Source organism: Ovis aries, chromosome 1, assembly GCF_016772045.2.
Source record: "Ovis aries strain OAR_USU_Benz2616 breed Rambouillet chromosome 1, ARS-UI_Ramb_v3.0, whole genome shotgun sequence".
Taxonomy (NCBI): Eukaryota; Metazoa; Chordata; class Mammalia; order Artiodactyla; family Bovidae; genus Ovis; species Ovis aries.
The window spans coordinates 252,911,873-252,937,005 of NC_056054.1; the positions used below are offsets into that span (position 1 = coordinate 252,911,873).

At 39.1% G+C, this 25,133-nt stretch overlaps 1 protein-coding gene and 1 pseudogene across 8 annotated transcripts in view; one reads left to right on the top strand and one right to left on the bottom strand.

Annotated features, from left to right (window-relative positions):
- NCK1 (NCK adaptor protein 1) overlaps nucleotides 1-25,133 on the bottom strand; it is an 80,052-nt gene that overhangs the window by 44,006 nt on the left and 10,913 nt on the right.
- Nucleotides 1,617-24,852, top strand: LOC132657414 (NTF2-related export protein 2-like; annotated as a pseudogene).

Genomic DNA, 25,133 nt, shown 5'->3' on the forward strand with positions numbered 1-25,133 from the left:
TGCTGGGGGAAAGGACTCTCAAAAAGAAACATGTTCTTTTTCCAAGAAGAATGGAGCTGAACTAGGTGACTCCACCCTCAAAAAACAAAAAAGGAGTAGAAAGAGACCAGTTTTATTTGACTATGACAGCAAAACAGCTGATTTATGTCTTTTTTACAGTTATCTCTAAACTTCCTCCACATTGGTATGTGCGCTGCAATGTAGAAGAAATGAGGACTGTCTATAGATTCTCTAACTCTTCAGCCAAGCTTGAGAGAATCCCAGGTGGTTGTGTAGGTGAACATAACTTTAGAAGCACAAAGGAAAATCTGCACTCTCTGATTCAAGGGAAAAAGAATAGGAAACAGTCCAAGCCTGACAACAGTAAGCCCTACGCTGCTCTCAGAGTGAAGCAATGTTCCGAAAGTGCTCACAAACTTAGATAACTGCACACAGAGGGCTAGGTCTTAAGAGACAATTCTCTTCTACCATCACCCCACCTAGCTTCCTCAGGCTATCCCTAATGTGTTGGGCTGGGAGGTACCTCTTAGTCTTATTTGACATTTTAAATCACATTCATATACTACACTGACAAATAAGGATCTTGCAAGTGCAAGGTCTGCACCCAAGAATGGGTAAGTCCTTCAATTCTGTATCCTAGGCAACTTAGTTGCTTGTCTCACGGTAGTTCCAGTCCTGCTTGACTGCCCCGTGAATAAAACATGCTTATGATGCACTCGATTTCCTTTTTAACCTCACACTTGGGTTCTCAACATTGCTCAGTCATTAGCTATGACTCAGGGAATGTCACATCAACCTCCAGGAAACTCCATTTCCTTATTTGTAAAATAAGGGAATTGAATAATTTTATGGCCTAAACAAGACCATATTTACCTTGTGTTTTTTATTTTTCTTCATTATATTAACCACCTCACTATTCCACTCCTTACTCTTTAGTATACTCTAATTATTGTACATCTTTAAAGTGTCACTTGAAGTTGTACATATTTCCAAAAGAATAACAGAACACACAGCACAGGGGAATGTACAGTATAAATAAGGTTTAGATTGCATCATCACTTTTACCATATTTATGGTAAAATTTACCAACCATATTCTCCTGACATACACCAAACTCGTGGTCACCTGAAATTCCAGCCTATTTAACATGCAATTAATCATAACATTTGAGCATCTTTCACATTAACTGCTGTACTTAATTCTCCTTTCCCCTCAAGGCCCCCATATGTAATTTTCACTCAAAAATAGATTTAGGACTTCACTCAGAGGTCACCTCACATTTGCCAGAATGGCTATTATCATAAGGACAAATAAGTACTGGTGAAGATGTGGAGAAAATGGAAGCCTTATGCACTTGTTGGTGGAAATGTAAACTGGTACAGCCACTACAGAAAACAACATCAAGGCTCCTCAAAAACCCACAAATAGAACTACTGTATGACCCAGCATTTTGACTACTGGGCATTTACCTGAAGTGAATCAAAACACTAACTTAGAAAGATATGTGCATCTCCATGTTGACTGCAGCATTATTTACAAGAGCCAAGATATTGAAACAAACGAAGTGCCCACCAGGTGAGTGGATAAAGAAGACGTGGGACAGAGAATGGGCGAGCAGAGAATTCTGTGCGTTTGGCGGGTTTCGCTGTCTTGCTAAGTATTTGATCATCCCACAGGAGAGGGAACCAGGGACAAGAAGACGTAGTGACGTCGCCACTGAAGAAAAAGGACAGTTCGGACTCCCCGATGGCCATGGCTGTGGAATTTAAAACTTATGTAGATCAGGCATGCAGAGCTGCTGAGGAATTTGTCAATATTTACTATGAGACAATGGACAAAAGAAGACGGGCACTAACCAGGCTGTATCTGGACAAGGCCACTTTAATATGGAATGGAAATATTGTTACAGGGCTGGAAGCCCTAGCCAATTTTTTTGACATGTTGCCTTCTAGTGAATTCCAGGTCAATATGTTAAGATTGCCAGCCAGTTCATGAGCAAGCTACTCAGGCCCAAACCACATTTCTTGTTGTGACCAGTGGAACTGTGAAGTTTGATGGCAACAAGCAACACTACTTCAACCAGAACTTCCTGCTGACCGCTCAGACTACTGCTAACAATACCGTGTAGAAGATTGCAAGTGACTGTTTCCGTTTTCAAGATTGGGCTGCTATTTAAAGGGGGCAGAAGTCCATTCTTTTTTGGTCCATTAGTTCCAGCAACAGAAATTTATGTGCGTTATTAATTCATTTCATTGTGGAAGCATTAAAAACTAGTATGTGCTGAAACTAAATTTCTTTAGTATTTTTTTATTCCTAGCAGCACCTTTTCTAGCAGCTGCCAATTTGAATCATTGCCCTTAAGAGCTTTAATGCTAGTTTTCTACATGCCTTATACATGTTTCACTAATGACTTTCTTACAGTAACATTATATCCACGATCGCTGTATTAGCATATTCACTGTGAGCCTAGCATATCGCAAAAATAAAATCTTTTTATAGTACTATCTATGGGATATCAGCACAATGTAACTTTCTGGGAGGAAGTGGAGTGTTTATTGTTGTTGTTATTAGATTAATTTAGGTTAATTTTGTAGTATAAAATGTACCTTTTTCGTTTAACACTGGTAATGCGGTTTATATATAAGGCTTTTTTAAAGCAGTTCAACGAACGCATTACTAGTTTTGGTTTACATAACTACTCGGACATACTGGAGTCACATGTAGAGAAGTTCAATAGTCTTTTTATATTAAGTAATTTTTTTCATGTTGGCATGTTTTCTTATGAAGTGAGTTAATCTACTCGAGAGATATAAAGTGTTCTCAGTTGATACCCGAGTGTTGGATACACTCAGTGACTTAAAAGCAAGACTTCTTTAAAAGCTTTTTCTTGGCAGCTCCAGGTCTGTAACTTTAGATAGTAAATGGTAGTAGGACTAATAGCTTTAGTGGGAGAATGAGGAGTGAAAAATGTATAGATCCGAGGTTGGCTACAAGTAAGGAAGGATGGCCAAGTGGTACGCTTTGGGTATTTGTTTTCTACCTCCTAAAAATGTAGCCTAATTTTAGAATTTAAGTCATTAAGGTAATAAGTATCTTTACCAAAAGGTCATGAGTGTCACTTTTGTTCTAAGAATTATTTTTAAATGTTTTTCTAGTTCACCTCATACTTATTATTACCAGTATATGTTTCAATTTAAGAACTTGTTGGGGAAAAATGTCAGCAATAAGCCTGACCCTGCAGCAGGGTCTGACAGAAAAGTTGGAAACAAAGCCATGGCTCTCTCTTTGGGACCCTTAACTTCTAAGTCTTCCACGTGAACTTCAGACCAAAAGTCTGCTACATACTATCCACCCCCAAAGTGAGTGATTTGTTCCCTGTGTTTACACTGTCAACTGCATGATCTTTTTACTACTTAAAGCTAAAATTATTTAATCTCATAATGGTGTTCTTCCATACGGCATTGAGCAAATAGATATGTTATAAAACATGTTCCTGTTATATAGCTCACATTTTCTTTTTGGAAAAGATAGAGAACAGCAGATCTTCATAGCCTATAAACTTCAGAAAAACCAGTTGATTCATTCTGTGTCTCAGCATCTAAAGAGAAAGAAATCTTTGTTTTTTGGTTAAAATTTGAACATTTTTCCATTCTTGAATTCATCATTCTCATGTTGTTACACTAGATGTGCCAACTTTGTTTCCACATTCCAACTCAGTGTTTCTTGTTACTTAATTTGAAGATCAACGATTCATTTACTCTTGTCACAAACTACATGTCACATTTCTGATATAAAATAGAACTAAGTAGGAGAAAGGGATGGAACAGAAATACAGACCACACCTTCTTGTAGTACTGACTAAAGCTTACACATATTCTACTCAAACTGAGTTTATTCTAATTTTGGATTGACTTTTTAAAACCACAGCTTTAGTAGCAACAATCAGATTGCCCAAATATTGCCTTTTCCCTAAAGGAGAACAGTCTCAAGTAAAAGTGGCATATAACTAGCAATAACTGAATTGACTGGTTGTATGTATTCTGTTCATTACTTGAGTGCTTTAAGACTTGTGTATAAATTGCTGTTTCCAAACTCTGTATAACTTTAATGGCTGGAACTACTCTTATATGGACTAGACTGTATTTTTGACATGTGCATATTTTTGTAACTTAAAAAAATAAATAAAAATTGCCTTTAACAAGTTTTCTCAAAAAAAAAAAAAAAAGACGACGACGTGGGATCTGTGTGTGTGCACACACACACGAGTATTACTCAGCCACATAGAAGATGCAATCTCGCATCTGCAACAACATGGATGGACCTAAGAGGGCACGACGCTAAGGGAAGTAAGCCAGACAAAGACAAATACTGAATGATTTCACTCATATGCAGACTCTAGAAAACAAACGAACCAATACAACAACAGAAAGATACAGAAAGCAAACAGGTGGTTGCCAGAGGGGAGAGGTGGGGGGAACAGAAGTAAGTGAGGGAGATTAAGAAAACTCTCAGTTACAAAATAAATGAGTCACAGATATGAAATATACAGTATGGGAAATATGCCAATAATTAATGTAATACCTTGGTATGGTGGCAGATGACTTATCATGATCATTTTGAAATATACATATACAAAAATATGAATCACTATGCTGTATATCAGAGACATATAGTGTTGCATCAATTATACACCAAAAACAAACAAACTCATAGAAAAAGAGACCAGTTTTGCGGCTACCAGAGGGGTTGGGGGGGAGGGAATTGGATGAAGGCAGTCAAAAGGTACAAACTTTCAGTTACAAGATAAATAAATACTAGGGACATAATGTAAAACATGATGAAGATAATTAACACTGCTGCAAGTTACAGATGAACATTGTTAAGAGAGTAAATCTAAAAGCTCTCATCACAAGGAAAATGTTGCATCTATATGAGATGATGGATATTCACTAAACCTACTGCTAATCATTTAATACTGCTAATCATCTCATAATACATGTAAGTCAAATCACTATGTTGTATACCTTAAATTTACATAGCACTCAATTTCAATTATATCTCAATAAAACCAGGAGGAAAGTTTAGGACGGTAAATTTTATATATATGTATTTTAATACAATATTAAAAATTTGGGGGGAAGGTATATATTGGGTTGGCCAGAAAGTTCATTCAGATTTTTTTGTAAACATTGTGGAAAAACCAAACAAACTTTCTGGCCAACTCAATAGATTTAAACTTCCTAGGTCCATGTTTCCCTTTTTAACCATTTTCTGTTTAATTATTAAAGTGTAAATGACCTAGTCTCCATGCTACAGCCACAGTAATCTGAGCTTTAAAGTCCCCTACTCAAAATCCTTCAATGGTTCCTCCTAGCCCTCAGAACAAAACCACCTTCATATAAACCTATCTTTCCATATTCTCACCTATGCTCCATCATAAAGATCCATGTTCTGCTCCCCCAGTTTGGCATCCTTTAAAGATGTTTGTCTCTGCATTGCTCCTTTAGAACCTAAATTCAAGAGTCATTTCTCTTATCATCAGATAAGGCTGATTTAGGTGCCTCTCCACTGTGCTCCCAGGTGGCACAGTGGGAATCTGCCTGCCAATGCAGGACACAGGTTCAATCCTTGGGCTGGGAAGATTCCCTGGAGCAGGAAATGGCAACCCACTCCAGTATTCTTATCTGGAAAATTCCATGGAGAGAGAGGCCTAGCGGGCTATAGCCTGACAGCTTACAGTGAACGGTGTCGTGATCTCCAAAGAAGATTTAACTTCGGGACCAGGGACCAGGCTTGATCACTCTGCTTTTGTATAGCAGAGTTTCATTAAAGTATAAATAGGGACAGAGAAAGCTTCTGACATAAGACATCAGAAGGGGGATGGGAAGTGCCCCCTCTTGCTCGTTTTAGCAAGCTGTTTCATGTCTGTTAGAAAGCTATTCATCAGATAAGAGAGACACCTCAAGGCTGACAGAGTTTCACCAGGCCACTCTCCCACAATATGCATTTTTGAGATAGGATGACATGAGGTGTATCATCCCCCAGCCATAAAACAATTGATATGAATACTGGTTCGCTGAGCTATTATTAGCCCAAGGCTTGAGAAAAGAAAAAGTCAGTCTTAGGTGGAACCATTTTGAAGAAAGGCAAATTCCAAAGCAAACACATAGTTTCATTAACACAGTTTAAGAAAAACATTTCCATAGAGAACCTCCTTTTAATTTTGTATGGAGAAGGAAAAAAAAATCTGACACTTGGAGTTTGTTTCCTCCTGCCGCTTAAGGGAGAGATAAAAAATGTCTGACGCTTGCAGCCTATTTCCTCTGTTTGGAGACCCCTGGGCCTTCCTGCCTGTTACCCTCTGAAGTCCATGGGGATTGCAAAAAGTTGGACACAACTGAGCATGCACACCAGGCAGGCCACTGTGCTCTTGTACCACTTTTTCTTTATTAAGGCACTGTGTGTCCTGTCACTGAAATAGGCTGCTTAAATAGTATCTCCCCACCCAGCAAGTTCTTAGATGAACTACACGAAGTCTCATTTCACTTTGTATTCTTGGCACCTTAACAGAATACCATGTGTATGATAATTAAATTTACAGATTCAACATCATAACTTTCAGCTTCCTTCATATGGTATTCCATTCCTCAATACAAGTGCCCTTCCTCAGTCAGCAAACTCCTGAATATCCTTTATGGTCTCATTTATGGTTTTCTTTTTTCATTATTTCCCCATACATCTCTGATCAGAATTAGTCAATCCCTTTACTATGCATCTACCTAACGTCTTCTCTTTATATACTTATCCTGCTGCTGCTGCTAAGTCGCTTTAGTCGTGCCCGACTCTGTGCGACCCCCTGAGACGGCAGCCCACCAGGCTCCCCCGAACCTGGGATTCTCCAGGCAAGAACACTGGAGTGGGTTGCCATTTCCTTCTCCAATGCATGAAAGTGAAAAGTGAAAGTTAAGTCGCTCAGTCGTGTCCATCCTTAGCGACCCCATGGACTGCATGCAGCCTTCCAGGCTCCTCCATCCATGGGATTTTCCAGGCAAGAGTACTGGAGTGGGGTGCCATTGCCTTCTCCTGAATCGGAAATCCTCTTGTACACAGTTCTGACAATTTCCGTACCTCCATATGGCAGGAACCATTAGTTGTCTGCCTTTTTTATTTGTTTTCTTCTTCCTAAATAGCAGAACTCCCCAACTGAGCTCAGCACATGGCAACCACAATAAAAAATATAATGTAAATTTGGAGTTAGCTGTGACCATGTAAGTTTTACTCTCAAGTAGCAGGCAGTTGTAGTGTGCCTCCCATAACAAGTAAGGCAACCCATCCCTATGTCTGGAGCTCTGGTCTCCAGTATCAAGTGTGACCCTCAGCCTCTATCTTACAGGACATGAATTCAGGACCACCTCAACTATTTCCATATCTAAATCCTGGCACAGCCAAGTCTTCAACCCCACTTTGCAAGTCTTACTTCTAATCTACTACTTACTCCCACATATAAACTTATCTCATTTTTTCAAACAAGGCGTTACCTTTTAAAATTCTATTTTATCTATCATTGGTTTTGTTTTTTTTTTTTAATTTTTTTTTTATTTTTTAAATTTTAAAATCTTTAATTCTTACATGCATTCCCAAACATGAACCCCCCTCCCACCTCCCTCCCCATAACATCTTTCTGGGTCATCCCCATGCACCAGCCCCAAGCATGCTGTATCCTGCGTCAGACATAGACTGGCGATTCAATTCACATGATAGTATACATGTTAGAATGTCATTCTCCCAAATCATCCCACCCTCTCCCTCTCCCTCTGTGTCCAAAAGTCCGTTATACACATCTGTGTCTCTTTCCCTGTCTTGCATACAGGGTCGTCATTGCCATCTTCCTAAATTCCATATATATGTGTTAGTATACTGTATTGGTGTTTTTCTTTCTGGCTTATATATACACAATGGAGTATTACTCAGCCGTTAAAAAGAATTCATTTGAATCAGTTCTGATGAGATGGATGAAACTGGAGCCGATTATACAGAGTGAAGTAAGCCAGAAAGAAAAACACCAATACAGTATACTATCATTGGTTTTATAGACCAAGCATGTATTACCCATTCTAAAAACTTAATCCAACCAATTATTAAAACTATATGGGTCCCTGCAGATACTGGTGAAGAAATGTTAGTATGGTAAAGCTATATAAGATATGCATGTACTTATTTTGTTATTAAAAAGAAACACATGCGAAATACAAAAATCTTATCAACTGTTTTTCTTTCCTCCCTTATTCCCTCCCTTCCCTTCTTTTGCAGTTGTGAAGGGCAAAAGCTTCCAAATCTACTTTCAGAAATACCACCACTACTGAGATAAAAACAGTATTTATCACTCTATCACCCAGTTCCCTAGCATATTAAATACACAAGGATCTAGTGGCTGAGGATGATGCCACATAAGGATTTGGTATCTGAGGCAATGAGGTCAATAGGTAATTCTATATTCCCACTTTGTTATAAACCGAGTTATAAGTAGTATTCAGTTATCAACTCATCAAAAGACGGAAAAAGAGAAGTAAAAGTGGTAAACAAATCAATGAAAAAAAATCACTCTACTAGATGTAAATGTGTTTAGTTCATTTGCAAGAAGTTATCAAATTTGATATAAAAATAAAATACAAAATTCAACTAAAAGTTGTTTATAGGAGAAACAGGTTGAAAATAAATTTTAAAATATTTTGGCAAACACCAACACATAAAAAAGATGATGCAGAAATCTTAATATCAGACAAAACAATATTATGATAACATTAATAGGTATGGAAAGGTATGATATACAGCAAAAGGAGTATAAATAAACAGGAATTCCTTGGCTGTCCAGTGGTTAGGATTCAGCACTTTTAGCACTATCAGGGCCTGGGTTCAATCCCTGGGCAGGGAACTAAGATTCACAAGCTGTGCAGGGTGGCAAAAAAAAAAAAAAAGCATAAATAAACTAATAAAATGCATCAAAACTTTATTCATACATCACTCTTAAGTAAGGCAAAACTAATATAAGGAAAAAATCAATCTTCAACCACTGCATGAACTGCTAATTTACTTGTATTAAAAACTGATAAATCAGAGTAAATATGTAGAATAGATCCACAAAATTAATAAGGTTAGTCTAACGGTTATATAGAGAACTTTCCACTAAACAAAAATATAAGGATATAATTATTTTCAAGTACAAATGGAACTAAAAAACTGATTACAGAGTCACAAAACACAAAATTTCAAAGAACTTATGTCTAAGTTACCTTCTCCGACCACAATATAATTTTGAAATCATCAATAAAACATCTTTTAAATGTTTTAAAACTTAAAAATGGGACTCCAAGGGACTTCCCTGGTGGTCCAGTGGCTAAGACTCTGACCCCCAATGCAGGGGCCCAGGTTCAATACTTGGTCAGGGAACTAGATCCCACATGCCACAACTAAGAGTTCACATGCCACAACAAAGGTCGAACGTCCTTTGTGTCCCAACTGAGACCAGGTGCAGACAAATAAGTATTTTTTAACAGTGGACTCCTACACAAAAAATTTAAAAGAAAATCAAAATAGAAATGATACAATAAGAATTAGGCAACAATAAAAGTATTACGCTATCCAAAGGTAGATCTCAGCTTATAGTTTTAATGCATGTATTACCCTAGTAAGACAAAATATGCTTAATTAATACATTTTCAATCAAAAACTGTAAAAGAGAGCATAAACCTAAAGAAAGCATAAATGCATTAATCATGTTTTAAAATTTTCTGTATCTTTTAACAGGCCTCCCTGGTGGCTCAGTGGTAAAGAATCCCCTTCCAAGCAGGAGATGCAAGTTTGATCCGTGTGGTTGGGAAGATCCCCCAGAGAAGGAAATGGCAACCAATCCAGCATTCCTGCCTGGGAAAACCCAGGGACAGAGGAGTCTGGCAGGCTACAGTCCATGGGGTCGCAGAAGAGCTGGACACAACTCAGTGACTAAACAACAACGTATCTTTTAATGCTCTGATATGGCAGAGCCTTTAGGACCCAGCCTTTTGGACTTCCCTGGTGGCTCAGAAGGTAAAAGCGTCTGCCTACAATGGAGGAGGACCCAGGTTCGATCCCTGAGTTGGGAAGATCCCCTAGAGAAGGAAATGGCAACCTACTCCAGTACTCTTGCCTGGAAAATCCCATGGACAGAGAAGCCTGGTAGGCTGCAGTCCATGGGGTCGCAGAGAGTCGGACATGACCGAGCGACTTCGCTTTCGCTTTTTCGCTTTAGGACCCAGGGAAGGGCTGGCCATCCAAGGACTACCTGCATAATCTCTAGAGATAGCAAATAAACCCAGAAGCACATCTTTCATGTACAACACTGAACCCAGAGCCCATATCCCCAACCATTTCCATCAAAAAAATCCGCTCATATTCCAAGCCAGTATTCTCCCTGCCCTAAATCACTCCAGGGCCACTATGAGAAACAACTTAAGTCCACCCCTATCACCTGGAGTTATAAATTATTCAGACTATCCAGTTCCAAACTTGCTCAAGTTTGCCTACCCTGCTTCATCCATGCTTTCTCACAGAAACCACAATAAAGGCTCCATACAGCACTACCATCCTATGGCTTAACAATGTTTGCTTCACCAAAATGCGATCCCTCTTAACATCACCTCAAACCAAAAGACCTGCTTAATAGTGAAGGAAAGATAGTATTAATAATAAGCATCCACTGCTCTTAGCACGTATCGCATCATCAGGAAATTACCAGATTAACAAAACAATGAAATGGCATGTTACTCAGCTGAACAGCCACCCTGCTAGTCTTCCAGGCTGCAGCATAAGCACTGAACCGGTGACTATGGTGTCGCATCCCTATTATCCAGAACATGGATGTGTCCTCAGTCACTCATTCGTGTCTCCAGTCTCCTCTGTCCATGTAATTTCCTAGTCAGGAATACTGGAGCAGGTTGCCATTTCCTACCCCAGGGGATCTTCCCAAGCCAGGGATCGAACCCACATCTCTTCCATCTATTGTACTGGCAGGCAGATTCTTAAAGAATGTACTAGTCCAGAAACCAAAAGTAAACGCTGGACTCTTTTTCACCACCAATCCCAGTAACTCACTTGTGGAATCTGGATTTCCCATACCCACAATTTAAAAGCTCTCTGTACTAGAATTTCTGAGGGTAATACTTCTACCAGAAGATACAATAAGGGTTCCACTGAGCCTAAAAGCTACAACCATGCAAATCAAAGAAAGAGCAGCTTCCAGAGGAGGAAGGCGAGAAGCACCTTCTTGATGCAGGGCCTCTGCACATGTGTTATCAGATGGAATGTTCTTATCTACCTTACTTAATTTCAACTTATCCATCCCATTTCCAAGTAAGTGGAATTCCCTTAGAGAGACCATCCCCAACTCCTGAATGTTAGGCTTAGTCTTTCTCTCCTTTTATACGAGCTCATGGTCCTGAAAATTTTCTACATAACTGTTATCACAGTCGTGTTGGCTGAAATGTGACTAATGCAAATATAACTGTACTAACTGAAATGTAATTAGATGAACTGGCATTTTTTTTAAAAAGCTACAACCACTACTTGGGCACTGTGAGCTCCTCATGTTGACAGAATAGCAAACAAAGAAAGGAATAAAATATACTAGCTATGACAACGGACTCTGAACATCATTAGGAGTTGTACACAGCAGAGGTAGGAAGCAGTCTGTCTGAAACCTTTTTCCATGCTTGGTACTAACAAAGGAAACAGGAAATCGAAGCAACCATGGCCCCAAAAGGGTAAGACCATTAAGGGCTCAAGTCCCTCAGGTTTGGAAGGGAAGGGACTTGAGATCACAAGCCACCTACAGCAGCTGAACTGCTGGCCAGCATAAGGAAAATCTAGAATGGGTGGTGGAAGAGGAAAACAATTGAATATTAATCCTTGCTTCAAGACCAGCTGCAGCAGCCAGTACCAACAGCATGCATCAACAACCCTTTGTAAATTTCTATTGAGAGCGCAGTGACTCAGTGAAGGATTACAATCAATGCATGGTCCAAGCAGATCTGCAGCCCTTCTTGGTAGCTCAGTGGTGTGAAGAATCCATCTGCCAGGAGACATGGGTTCGATACCTGGGGTCAGGAAGATCCCGAAGAAGGAAATGGCAACTCACTCCAGTACTCTTGGCCTGGGAATCCCGTGGATAAAGGAGCCTGGCGGGCTACAGTCTATCAGGTGGCAAAGAGATGGACACAACTTAGCAACTGAACAACAACAATCAGATCTGAGCAGAGCAAGAGGGACATTTATGGTAATTTGTTACAGAGAGAGAGCCTAAAACAGCTAGAATTGAAGGTGAGGCGGGAAGCAAGGTATAGAGTCTATCAGAAAAATTTTCATCTTCATGCGGTCCAATTCCCCTTTGATTCTAACTGTATTAAGTTTCCTAATGCCATGTTAACAAACTGCCTAACATTTAGTGGCTTAAAACAATACTAATTTAACTTAAAAGTTCTAGAGATAAGTCCAAAATAAGTTTTACAGAGCTGAAATCAAAGTCTACATTTCTTCAAAAGGTTCAAGGGGAAAATCCATTCCTGTCCATTTCAACTTCTAGAAGCTTCCCATATTCCTTGGCTCCTAGCCAGATCATTGTGATGACCTCTGTCTCCACTGTCATACTTATTTTTTTAAACGAAACAGTCAAGTGTATTGAAAATCCTCAAAATATACACTCAATATGTTATTTCTAAAATGTTTCACCTTTATATAATTCTTATTTCACCTTTTATATTTTTCCATTTTTTTCTTTCTAAAACTGACACTCCTACTTCCTCTTATAAGGTTCCTTGTGATTACACTGGGCTCACCCAGATAATCCAGAAAACTCAGCCTATCTCCAGAGTTCCTTCTGCCATGCAACGTAACGTATTCACAGGTTTAGATTAGGATGTATATATCTTTGGGAGACCGTTACTCTGCCTACCACACTAGGCATAAGCCAAGGCTAATAGTAGGTTCTGACTTACTTCCGCCACAATATTCACTGTGATTCATTTTCTTTGTGTCCCGAGGCTTCTTTAAAGCCATGAAGTGAGACACCACTTAGCAGGCTCCTGTGTGCAGCCCTAAAACAGGGCTCCCCACTGAGGCAACTGTCTACTGGTGGAGAACAAGGACAGGTGGTGTGAACCCTGAATCGACAAATTGAGAAGCATCAAGATCCTCAGAAGTTCCCACTGGGATTGAGTCCTAATTGTCACAGCACTTAATAATTCAATAACACACTCTTATATCACCTTTTCTTCTATTTCATTCACCTTGGTCCTTTGCTCTTGTTCCCTAGGTTCATCTGGCAAATACATTACCTACATGCAACTCTGCTTTTAGATTGTTCTAGGGGAGAGGATGAGGAAGAGACCTGGTTAAGGCAGTCAGTCAGGTATAGTTTTAGACACAGAAACGGGAAACAAAAACTATGGATAAAGGAGGCTGTCAAGTGTTGAGATTACCACTAACCTGGACTCAAATTTCTTAATTTCTCTGTTTTATCACCTGTAAATGAATGATTTGTCTTCCATGATTCTCTATAATTCCTTTCAGCTCGAAACTTTTATGATACAACAAACAATGCTATGGAATGATGAAAGGGGACAGTAGATAGGCAGAACTGAGAAATTATACCAAAGAGGCCAGTCTAGAAAATACTGAAACAAGCCAGTCAGAAGGTAATAGAGTGTGAATTCAAGAAGCCATGGAGAAATTAGAACCCTTATACATAGCCACTTTGAAAAATAGTTTTGACAGCTATGTGAAAAGCTACACATAGTTAGCATATAACCCAAGAATTCCATTCCTAGTTACAAACCCCAATCTATATTCACATAAAATTTATACAATGAAGTTGAAGCCTTACCTTACATTATATACACAAAACAAAAGAACCCCAAATGGATCAAAGACCTAAATGGAAGAACTAAAACCATAAAACCCTTAGAAGAAAACAGGACGAAAGCTTCACAATATTAGACGTGGCAACAATTTCTTGGATCTAATATCTAAAGCACAGGCAACACAAGAAAAAGTCGACAAACTGGACTTTAACAAAACTAAATTCTCTTGAGCATCAAAGGAATCCATCCTGGCATGGGAGATAATATTTGCAAGTCACATATCTGATAAGGAATTGATATCCATAATATATAAAGAACGCTTACAACTGAATAACAACAACAACAAAAAAACCAACCCAATTTAAAAATGTGCAAAGAATCTGAATAGACACTTCTCTAAAGAATATATACCGAAATGCCAACAAGCACAAGAAAAGAAGCTCAACATCACTAATCATTAGGAAAATGCAAATCAAATAAAATCTGCCACTGGCTTAAAACTCAACATTCAAAAAATTAAGATCATAGCATCAGGTCCCATTTATTGATGGCAAATAAATGGGGGAAAAATATAAACAGTGGCAGATACTATTTTCTTTGGTTCTAAAACCACTGCAGACAGTGACTGCAGCCATGAAATTAAAAGATGCTTGCTCCTTGAGAGAAAAGCTATGACAAACCTAGACAGCCTAATAAAAAGCAGAGACATCACCTTGCCAACAAAGGTCCATACTGTCAAAGCTGTGGTTTTTCCAGGAGTCACGTACAGATGGGAGAGTTGTACCATAAAGAACGCTGAGTGCCGAAGAACTGATGCTTTTGAACTGTGGTGCTAGTGAAGACTCTTGAGAATCACGTGGACAGCAAGGAGATTAAACCAATCAATCTTAAAGGAAATCAACCCTGAATATTTCACTGGAAGGTCTGATGCTGAAGCTGAAGCTCCAATACTTTGGCCACCTGATGAAAAGAGCTGACTCTTTGGAAAAGCCCTATGATGCTGGGAAAGACCAAGGGCAGGAGGAGAAGGGGCAACAGACTCTGGGACATAATAAAGGACAGGGAAGCCCAGTGTGCTGCAGTCCATTGGGTCACAAAGAGTCATACATAACTTAGTGACGAACGAGATACCACTACCCCACATTTGTTAGGATGCTAATCCTATCAAAAAAACAGAAAATAACAAGTATTGGTGAAGACATGGAGAATTTATAACCCTTGTGCATTACTGGTACGAAAGTGAAATGGTACAGCCACTGCAGAAAAGTTTGGGGTCCCTTAAAAATTGAAAATATAATCAAACAACTCTACTTCTCAGGATACGATCAAAAGAAATAATAGCATAACCCTGAATAGATATTTGAACACACATATTCACATAGCACTATTCACAATAACCAAAAAGTGGGAGCTACCAGAGCCCATCAACAGATGAATGGGTAAATAAAATATGATATGTACAATCAATGGAATAATACCAGCCTTAAAAATGATGTGCTACAATGTGAAGACATTATGCTAAGTGAAATAAGCCAATCATAAAAGGAAACTGTAAATAAGGTTCCTAGGTCAAATACATAGACACAAAGTATGGTGATTATCAGGGGCAGGCGGAATGGGAGAATGAGAAATTCAGTGTTTAATGGATACCGAGTTTCAGGTGAGGAAGATGAAAAATTCTGGAACTAGCTGGTGGTGATGGTTCCACAACACTTTGAATATACTTAAAGCCAAAGAACAATACCTAAAAATGGTTAGAATGGTAAATTCTATGTTATGTATATTTTAACCGCAATTTTAAAAATTCATACATGAATGTTCCTAAGTATTATCTAATAGTCAAAAGGGAGAAACAATCCAAATGTCCATCAACTGATGAAAAAGGATAAATCTGGTATATCCATACAATGGAATATTATTCAGTAATAAAAATAACAAAGTACTAATGAATTAATAAAGTACTAAATAAATGTTATAACATGGATGAACCTTAAAAACATTATGCTAAGGGAAGAAGCCAGCCACAAAGGACCACATATTTATTATATGATTCCATTTATATGAAATGCCCAGAATGAACCAATCTAGAGACAGGAAGTAGAGTAATGGAGGGCTGGGGGTGGAGCTGGTCAGACGGTGGCAACAGCAGTGGGGTTTCCTTTCAGGGGTGGTATAAACGTTCTATGTCTAACGGCTGCAAAACTGTGAAAGTACTAAAAGCTACTGAATTGGACACTTTATCTCAAGGTATTTTTTTGACTTCCTCTTTGATTTCATTGGTGATCCATTGGTTTTTCGGTAGCATGTTGTCAAGTCTCCATGTAATCATTTTTTTCTCTTTTCTCTTTCTGTGGTTGATTTCAGAATGGTATACTTTAAATAGGTGAACTGTATGTATGGGAACTATATCTCAGTAAGCTTTTTTTTTGTTTTTAATGTCAACAGGGCCCAGGGACTGACTGTGAAGCAAAGGGATGAATAAAAGATTAACTACAAGAAAACAGAGACATCACAGCTTGAATTCTTGCTCTGACACTTATTAAATGTGTGACCATAGGCAAGTTACTTAAACTCTCTGTGCTTTGGTAACATCTACTTACAGAGCCGTTGTGAAGATTAAACAAATTAATATGTAAAACAGTACAGTGCCTGCTACATAATCGTCCTTTCCTGCCCTATCCTCCCACCTAACTTAATGATAGTCATATCTGAATTTTATAAAGAAATTATGTCCATTTCATGTAGCAAATGACCTACAAGTCATCAATTACATGCTACTGGCAACACAATTTTCAACTGCTAATTCACTGCAAGTTGAAACCTGAGGCAAAGCAAAAGATAACCTTTAGAAGCTCCATTCACCAATTATCTCTCAGCTTCCTTTTCTCTTCCCCTCCTTCACTTTATACAGGTCTTTCCTTGCCTCCCTGACTTTTTACCTTACCCTTTATTCGAAACTACTACTCTTACTTACAGATTGCTATTGATCATGAAAAGGCAAAAATAATTTTTTTTCATAATAATACATGTGAAGATAAGAAAAGAAAAAAGAAACTGGTCAGGCAAACTATGGAACAATCAAACTTTTTTTTGGCTAATCCTGCCAAAAAATCCCTAAACAAAAAGACAATAATGAAAATGAATTCAGGAAAGCTCCCACACCTTTCCTCATAGGGCTCTCTTACTTATCTGGAGACAGAATCTTGTAGTAGCTACATAAAAGGAACTGGAATTTTGTTACACTACCTCTAACTAAGTTCCACTACCAAAGTTGAAGTTAATACAATTTGACATATTAAACTACATTTCCATTTTAAATATACCTTCATTTATTTCAATGTTAAATAAGAATTTAATCTCAACCCAGTTTAAAGGACAATGCCTTTCAAAGACGCACCTGCGTTATAAATGCATCTGGAGTAAGATTCAGTAAAAGGATGTGGTTAAGAAGCATGAACAGATGAACTGTCATTGTACTGCTATGATTCTGCATACTTTCAGGTCAGAAAATTCCTACTAAAACACTTCAAAATAAATTCATAAATGTTATCTACAACATTTAAAAAGAATGTATATCTAAAGAAAAGATGCTACAGCAAACCAAGAAGTCTTTTCTTCCTCTACCAACTACTTAATGTCTCCTTGATGCTTAATTGTACTGTCTTATTGAATTTCACTTCAAAATATTTACTGGGCACTTAAGGAAAAGAGCAAGTACACTAAGTGCTTTTAATAAATGTTAATAATCCCCACAGTGACCTTATGAAGCAGACATTAATACTGCCATCTCAAGGAATAGCCACACCAGCAGCAGTCAAGTTAAACTTCCTTCTTTGCTGAAATGCCTTGGCTTCCTTAACCCTGCATTATGTTGGTTCTCCTCCTCCCTCTCTACCTACTCCTGATTTCCATATCTGGCTTCTCTTTTTTCCTTCTCCCCTTGCTCTTATCAGTATACACACTCTCAGTAGATCATCCATTTTCACGGCTTCATCTTACCACCTTAGTCAACTGACTCCCAGATCTAAAATTTCAATGGTGTGCTCTAATCTAAGCCACTGTTCCTCAATATTTCTACATCAAAGTCTTGCTATCACATCAAACTCAACAGTATCAATCTCAACTCATCATTAACTCCAAAATGCCAACTCTTCTATCCTCTTTGTGCTGAGTCATGTCCAACTCTTTGCCACCCCATGGACTGTAGCCCACCAGACTCCTCTATCCTCTTTACTCATCTGTAAATTACAAACCATTATCATTCTCTTTACCCAGATTCCCCACTTTAGTCACAGAGCAATTTGCATTCACTTTTCCTTTCTTGTCTATCCTTTTCTGTTCCATTGGCACTGCCACCATTAAAACCCAAGCCCTCAGCAATTCACCTAAACTACCATTAGAAGTGTTCATTATAATTAATTCACTCCAACCTCTCCATTTCAGTCTGTTCAGTATAATGGTCATTCATTCATACAACACAGTCACGGAATGACTAGAGTGTGCTAAGCACTGGCTAGGTATTGCAGGGGTATAAAAGTGAGAAAGACATCTCTTGCTTTACTTAAAGCAAATAAATTTTTTTTTCAAATAAAATTAAGGATTGTGGTAAATGCTATACAGATATAAACAGTGTTGTCCTAAAAGAGCGAATAGGAGAGCTATTTTCATTTGGGATTTTAGTTAGAAATGGATTTTAAGCTGATAACGAAGATGAAAATGTGGAAGTAATCTGAATATTTAGAGTGCTTCAAGCAAAGAAAACTGCAAAATACACAGGTTCCAGCAGGAAAAATGTTTGGCGTGTTGTGGAAAATGACCTATTCTAATATAACTTGAGAATAATAAGCGGGAAGTGGTACAAAATAAGGTTGGAACAGATATAAGCTAATTTTATTCTATGGGTAATAAAGTGATTAAAGGGTTTTAACCAGGGGCTGTGCTGTGCTGTACTCAGTTATGTCTGACTCTGCAACACCAGGGACTGCAGCCCACCAGGCTCCTCTGTCCATGGCATTTTCCAGGCAAGAATACTGGAGTAGGTTGCCAATTCCTACTCTAGGGAATCTTCCAGGCTCAGGGATTGAACCTGCATTTCCTATACTGGTGGATCCTTTACCACTGAGCCCCCTGGGAAGCCCTTAATCAGGGGAGTTCTAATCTAATACACACTGTGACAGAGACTGCCAGAGCTATTGCTCGTGAATATCTATGTTTTCTCATTAGTACAACTGCTATACAACATTTCTCAGCAGCCTCTATAGTTAGACAGAGTCATGGGACTCAGTTCTGACGAGTGAAATGTGGGTGAAAGTGATATATGCCACTTTCTGAGCAGACCCCAGAATCTTCCTCCATACTTGCTTCCCTTTTCAAGACCATCTCAAAAGCTACATTGTTATGTGACAGTGAAAACTTAAAGAGATAGAGGAGCCTACGCCTCTGAATTACCGCATAGAGCAGAGGTAGCCCCACTCCTACTGTATTCACATAGGGGCTTCCCTGGTGGCTCAGTGGTAGAGAAGTCACCTGCCAATGCAGGAAATGTGGGTTTGAGTCTTTGGCTGGAAGATCCCCTGGAGAAGGAAATGACAACCCATTCCAGTATTCTTGCCTGGGAAATCCCATGGACAGAGGAGCCTGGCAGGCTACAGTCCATGGGGTCACAAAAGAGTTGGACATGATTTAGTAACAACACCTCCAAAACACATATACAGTAGACTGACGTGAGAAAGTAATATAAACTTCCATCAAGGTAAGCCACTTAAGATTTGTTGTTTAATAGAGCTGAGAAGGCAATGGCAACCCCACTCCAGTACTCTCGCCTGGAAAATCCCATGGACGGAGGAGCCTGGTGGGCTGCAATCCATGGGGTCACTAAGAGTTGGACACGACTGAGCGACTTCACTTTCACTTTTCACTTTCCTGCACTGGAGAAGGAAATGGCAACCCACTCCAGTGTTCTTGCCTGGAGAATCTCAAGGATGGCAGAGCCTGGTGGGCTGCCATCTCTGGGGTCGCACAGAGTCGGACACAAATGAAGCGAAGCAGCAGCAGCAGCAGAGCTGTTAGTATGTCACAATTAATACAGAAATCTTAAAAATCATTCTTTGACTACTGGTGAAGAATTAGTTAAAGGAAAAAATCAAACAGTAGAAATATAAACTGGTCCATCAGACTAGTTAAGACTCAACAACAAAAATTTTAAATACTTATAGACATTTCTCTAAAGATAAAAGAAGAAGGGAGAGACAGAGGATGAGATGGTTAAATAGCATCACTGACTCAATGGATATGAATTTGAACAAACTCAGGAAGAGAGTGAAGGACAGAGGAGCCTGACGTGCTGCAGTGCATGGCATGGAGTCACAAAGAGTCGACAGAACTTAGCGACTTAATGACAACAGCTAAATATATACAAATGACCAACAAGCACATGAAAAGGTGCTCAACATCATGAAACAGCACTCAAAACCACAGTGAGATATCACCTCATATCCATTAGGAGAGCTACTATCAAGAAAAGAGTGAAGGAAGGGAGGGAGGAATCATAGTTCCTCAAAAGAAAGTATTGCAGTTCCTCAAAAAAATCAGAATTATCATGTGGTCTAGCAATTTCTGAAAAGAGACTTGAACAGACATTTGTACATTTATGTTCACAGCAGCATTATTCATAATAGCCGCAAGTGGAAGCAAACTAAGTGTCCATCAACAGATGGATAAACAATACGTGGTATATATATTCAATGGAATATTATCAGCCTTAAAAAGGAAGAAAATTCTGAACATGAAGACTATGCTAAGTGAAATAATGCAGCCATAAAAAAACAAATGCCAGTGATTCCACTTACACGAAGTATCCAGAGCAAACAAACAGAAACAGAAAGAACCAGAAAGGGGAATGGTGGGTGCAGACATTGGGGGAATGGGAGAATGGCAAGTTGTTTAGTGAGTGCAGTGTTTGTTTTTGCAAGGCAGCAAAGTTCTGGAGATTGGCTGCACACCAATGTGAATTTACTTAACAATACTGAACTATATACACTTAAAACTGGTTAGGAAGGTAAATTTTATGTTATGTGCATTTTGCCACAATTTTTTAAAAAGACATGAATCATTCCATGGCATACCTGAAACTAATAAAATGTTAATCATATCTCAAATAAATACTGACAAGAGTCCAAGTGAAATGATGATGGTGGCTTGGTAGCCTGGACTTGAATGTTATGGTGACTGTGTAGATAGAGCACAGAACAATTCAAGATGTATTTGGAGTTCGAAGACACAGGATGGACTAGAAGTATGGGAAGTAAAGAAAGCAAGCTACTGGGTGAATGGCAATACCATTTAATGAAATGAGAAACACTGAGGAGTGGACTACTGGAGGAAAGAAGGGAAAGGGTGCAGTTTAAGAAATCAAGAATTTTTTTTTGATTGTTTTAAGTTCAAAATCTCTAAGATATACAAGTGGCAATATAAAGGAAAAAGTTTGATATATGTGACATACTGTATTTTCCAAAAATGGTTGAAACAGTATCTTCAATACTGCATGATTCTGTATGATTGAGACACCACCTCTGCATGGGGCAAGTGAGGAGGAGACAGTCAGTTTCCCTAGCCTTGAACACTGGTAGGCTTATTACTATGCAGACGTGAAGCTACCCGACTTCCAAGGCTGTCATAATAAAAACTGTCACAGCTTCTGCTGGACACTCTAAAAATGCCTGTTCTTGGAGCGCAGCCATCATGCTATGATGAAGCCCAAGCAGCCCTAGGTAGATATCTATAGGAGAGGAAACAAGGTCCCCAATCCACAGGCAGCCACAGAACCCCCAATCAACTATTAACAACTTGTCAGCAACATGAGTAAGCCACCTTTATATGATACCTCATGGAACAGATACAAGCCATCTCTACCCAAGTCCTGCCTAAACGTGGACCTATGAACAAAATAAAATGTTCATTGTTTTAAACCACTCAGTTTTGGCGTGGCTTTTACAAAGTAATAGATAATAATCTATGACTCTGGACCTTGGAGCAGAGGTCTTGCACAGAGACATAAATTTGTGAATCAACCGCATACCAATACTATGTATAATCACACGACACAATTAAACTAAGGGACAGTACGAGAGAAAAGTAATTCCAGAATGAACCTCTAAACTCCAGCTCTTAAAATGAAGCTCTTAGGCTTCAACTAAGTAAGCAAAAGACATCACTAAATCAACTTCACACTCTTTGCCAATTGTCTATATTAAGAGATACAGACACAAGGTATTCTAATAGTTTCACTGTCATAAAACTACCAAGGCTTTTTCACCTATTCAAATCCAGACTCACTGCTCTTTCACTTAGCAATCAGTTAGCATTAAGGGAAGCGAAGGCAATGGCACCCCACTCCAGTACTGCTGCCTGGAAAATCCCATGGACAGAGGAGCCTGGTGGGCTGCAGTCCATGGGGTCACTAAGAGTCAGACACGACTGAGCAACTTGACTTTCACTTTTCACTTTCATGCATTGGAGAAGAAAACGGCAATCCACTTCAGTGTTCTTCCCTGGAGAATCCCAGGGACGGGAGAGCCTGGCGGGCTGCCGTCTATGGGGTCGCACAGAGTCGGACACGACTGAAGCGACTTAGCAGCAGCAGCATGAAGAGAATCCTCCTTATTACCTTCAGGTTCCCACTTGTCCCTTTAGAATTCTATTTCCTGCTTCTATATTGCTCCCCTTCTTCTCTCATTGACATTTACTCCTTCTTTTTGGTGGGTGGAGCAAATCACACAATAGCATTAGTGAGGAAGAGAAATATTTGGAAACCTTGCATAACTTAAAATGTCTACATTTTATACTTGTGTGTAATAATTTGGCTGGGTAAAGAATTCTAGCTTGGAAATCCTTTTCCTCCAGAATTTGAGGGCATTGCTCAGTCTTCCAGCTAGAGAGGTTGCAGTTGAGAATACTCAATCTCTGAAGGTGAAAGACCCATTTCTCCCCCTCTGGAAGTTTATAGATATTCTTTGGCCCATGTATTCCAAACTTTTACAATAACATATTTCAGTGTCTGTTGGTTAGTAAGCTATTGTCCCAGAGTTCAAACCTACTCTTCACTGCTCTGTAGGGGCTGGAACCCTGCAAACCACATTTCTTTGCTAGCTGGCTTCCTGTTAGACTCTGCCCAAGGGGACACTAGCAAGACACTGGAAGACTGAAGGAAGAAACAGAGCTTTACTCCTTCAGCTCAGTATCAACGGTCAACCTTCACTCTGGCAATAGCAATTATTCTAGTATCAGCAACTGGTTTTCAGTTAACAACTTCTGTTTCTCCCGCCATTCCCAGACCAGCCTCATCAAGTCTCCTAAAATACTTATATTTCCAGAGCATACAGCAACTTCTTAGAAGTTTGAGTTCCAGTGCCTCAGGGACATTCTTCAGGATTTCTTTTAATTCCAATCTCTTCTCTTTGTTCTCCTAAACCTAAGGGCGGGCTAGAAATTACTTCCTACAGTTAACTATCTTTGTGATACCTGAAAGTTCCCTTATTGCCTTTTCAGTCCTCTAATTACCTAGTCTATTAGTTTCTGAGGGCTGCTGTAACAAAGTAACACAAACTAGACTGGATTCCAATAGAAATCCTTCTCACAGTTGTAGAGGCCACAAGTCTAAACTTAAAGTATTGGCCATGCTCTGTCTCAATGTACTAATAAGAATCTGTTTCAGGACTAGCTCCTAGCTTCTACATGGCAGGCATTCCTTGGCTTGTAAATGGCCATCTTCCCTCTATGCATACCTGTGTCCAGATTTATGTCTAAATTTCCCAAATGTTTTTAAAGAACACCAGTTGGGACTTCCTTGGTAGTCCAGCAGTTAAGACTTTGCCTTCCAGGGTAGGGGTGCTGGTTCGATCCATGGTCAGGGAACTAAGATTCCACATGCTTTGCAGCCAAAAAGCCAAAACTTAAAACGTAAGCAATATTGTAACAAGCTCAATAAAGACTTTAAAAATAGTCCAAATCCCCCCGCATCCCCCACCCACAAAAATCTTAAAACCAGTCATACTGGCTTAAAGGACACTCTATGACTTTACCTTCTTTAACTTGATTACCTCTGAAAAGAATCTTTTCAAGTAAGGATACATTCTGAGGACTTCAAATATCATTTTGCAGGGATACAACTTAACCTGTTACATATGGCTAAATAGTTCTTTGTATTATAAAACTGTTATAAGTAGTATGGTCTTCATTTTCCTGACTAGACACTGATTCCAAGTACATTTATCTTTTTTCATTCATTTTCCTTGAGTACTCAGAGGACCTCTCAATATGTAAAATAATGTTCCTGAACTCTCTGGGTTTTTTTTTTTTAAATATTTCATGAATATTTATTCTCTATACTGTTTTCTTACCAGCATTTTTGTTATTAGGAAGTTATCTCCTGGACTGACTTTTGAATTGTATTGCTGTTTTCTCTTACGCTGTTTTCCATCTTTTCCTTTACTTTACCCAAGGTCTACTCTAGGGCTTCCCTGGTGGCTCAGACAGTAAAGAATCCGCTTGCAATGAGCGAAAGTTGGGTTCAATCCCTATGTCAGGAAGATCCCCTGGAAGAGGGCATACAACCCACTCCATAGTCTTGCCTGGAGAATCCCCATGGACAGAGGAGCTGGACAGTCCATGGGGTCACAAGGAGTCAGACTGACTGACTGACACTTGTACTTGCTTCTACTCTAACTTCTATTCTTCTAGAGTGTTTTCTTCTTGCTACTACCCTCTCATTTTCAAGAGCTTTTTTTTTTTTTGCTCTGACTGCTCCAAATTCTTTCTTTTTGGTCTCCTGTATTACAAAAGCTTCTCTCATTAACCTGGTGATCCTTGATTTACTCATATTTAAAAGCTGGGCCCTAAAAACTGACTGTGTATAATTTAAAGAGTTTTTATTCTTGGTTCTACTGAGAATCATCCTCTAAGTCAGCGGTCCCTAACCTTTTTAGCACCAGGGACTGGTTTCATAGAAGACTATTTTTCCATGGATCAGGTGTAGTTTCAGGATTACTTAAGTGCATTACATTTATTGTGCACTTTATTCCTAGTATTATTACATCAGCTTCACCTCAAAACATCAAGCATTAGATCCTGGAGGCTTGGGATCCCTGCTCTAAGTTCCTACTTGACTGTCAAGATTCTGGGCCCCCAAGAGAAGAGACTTCAATAAGGTTCTAACATTGAGCACATTTACATGATCCAAGTGTTCTC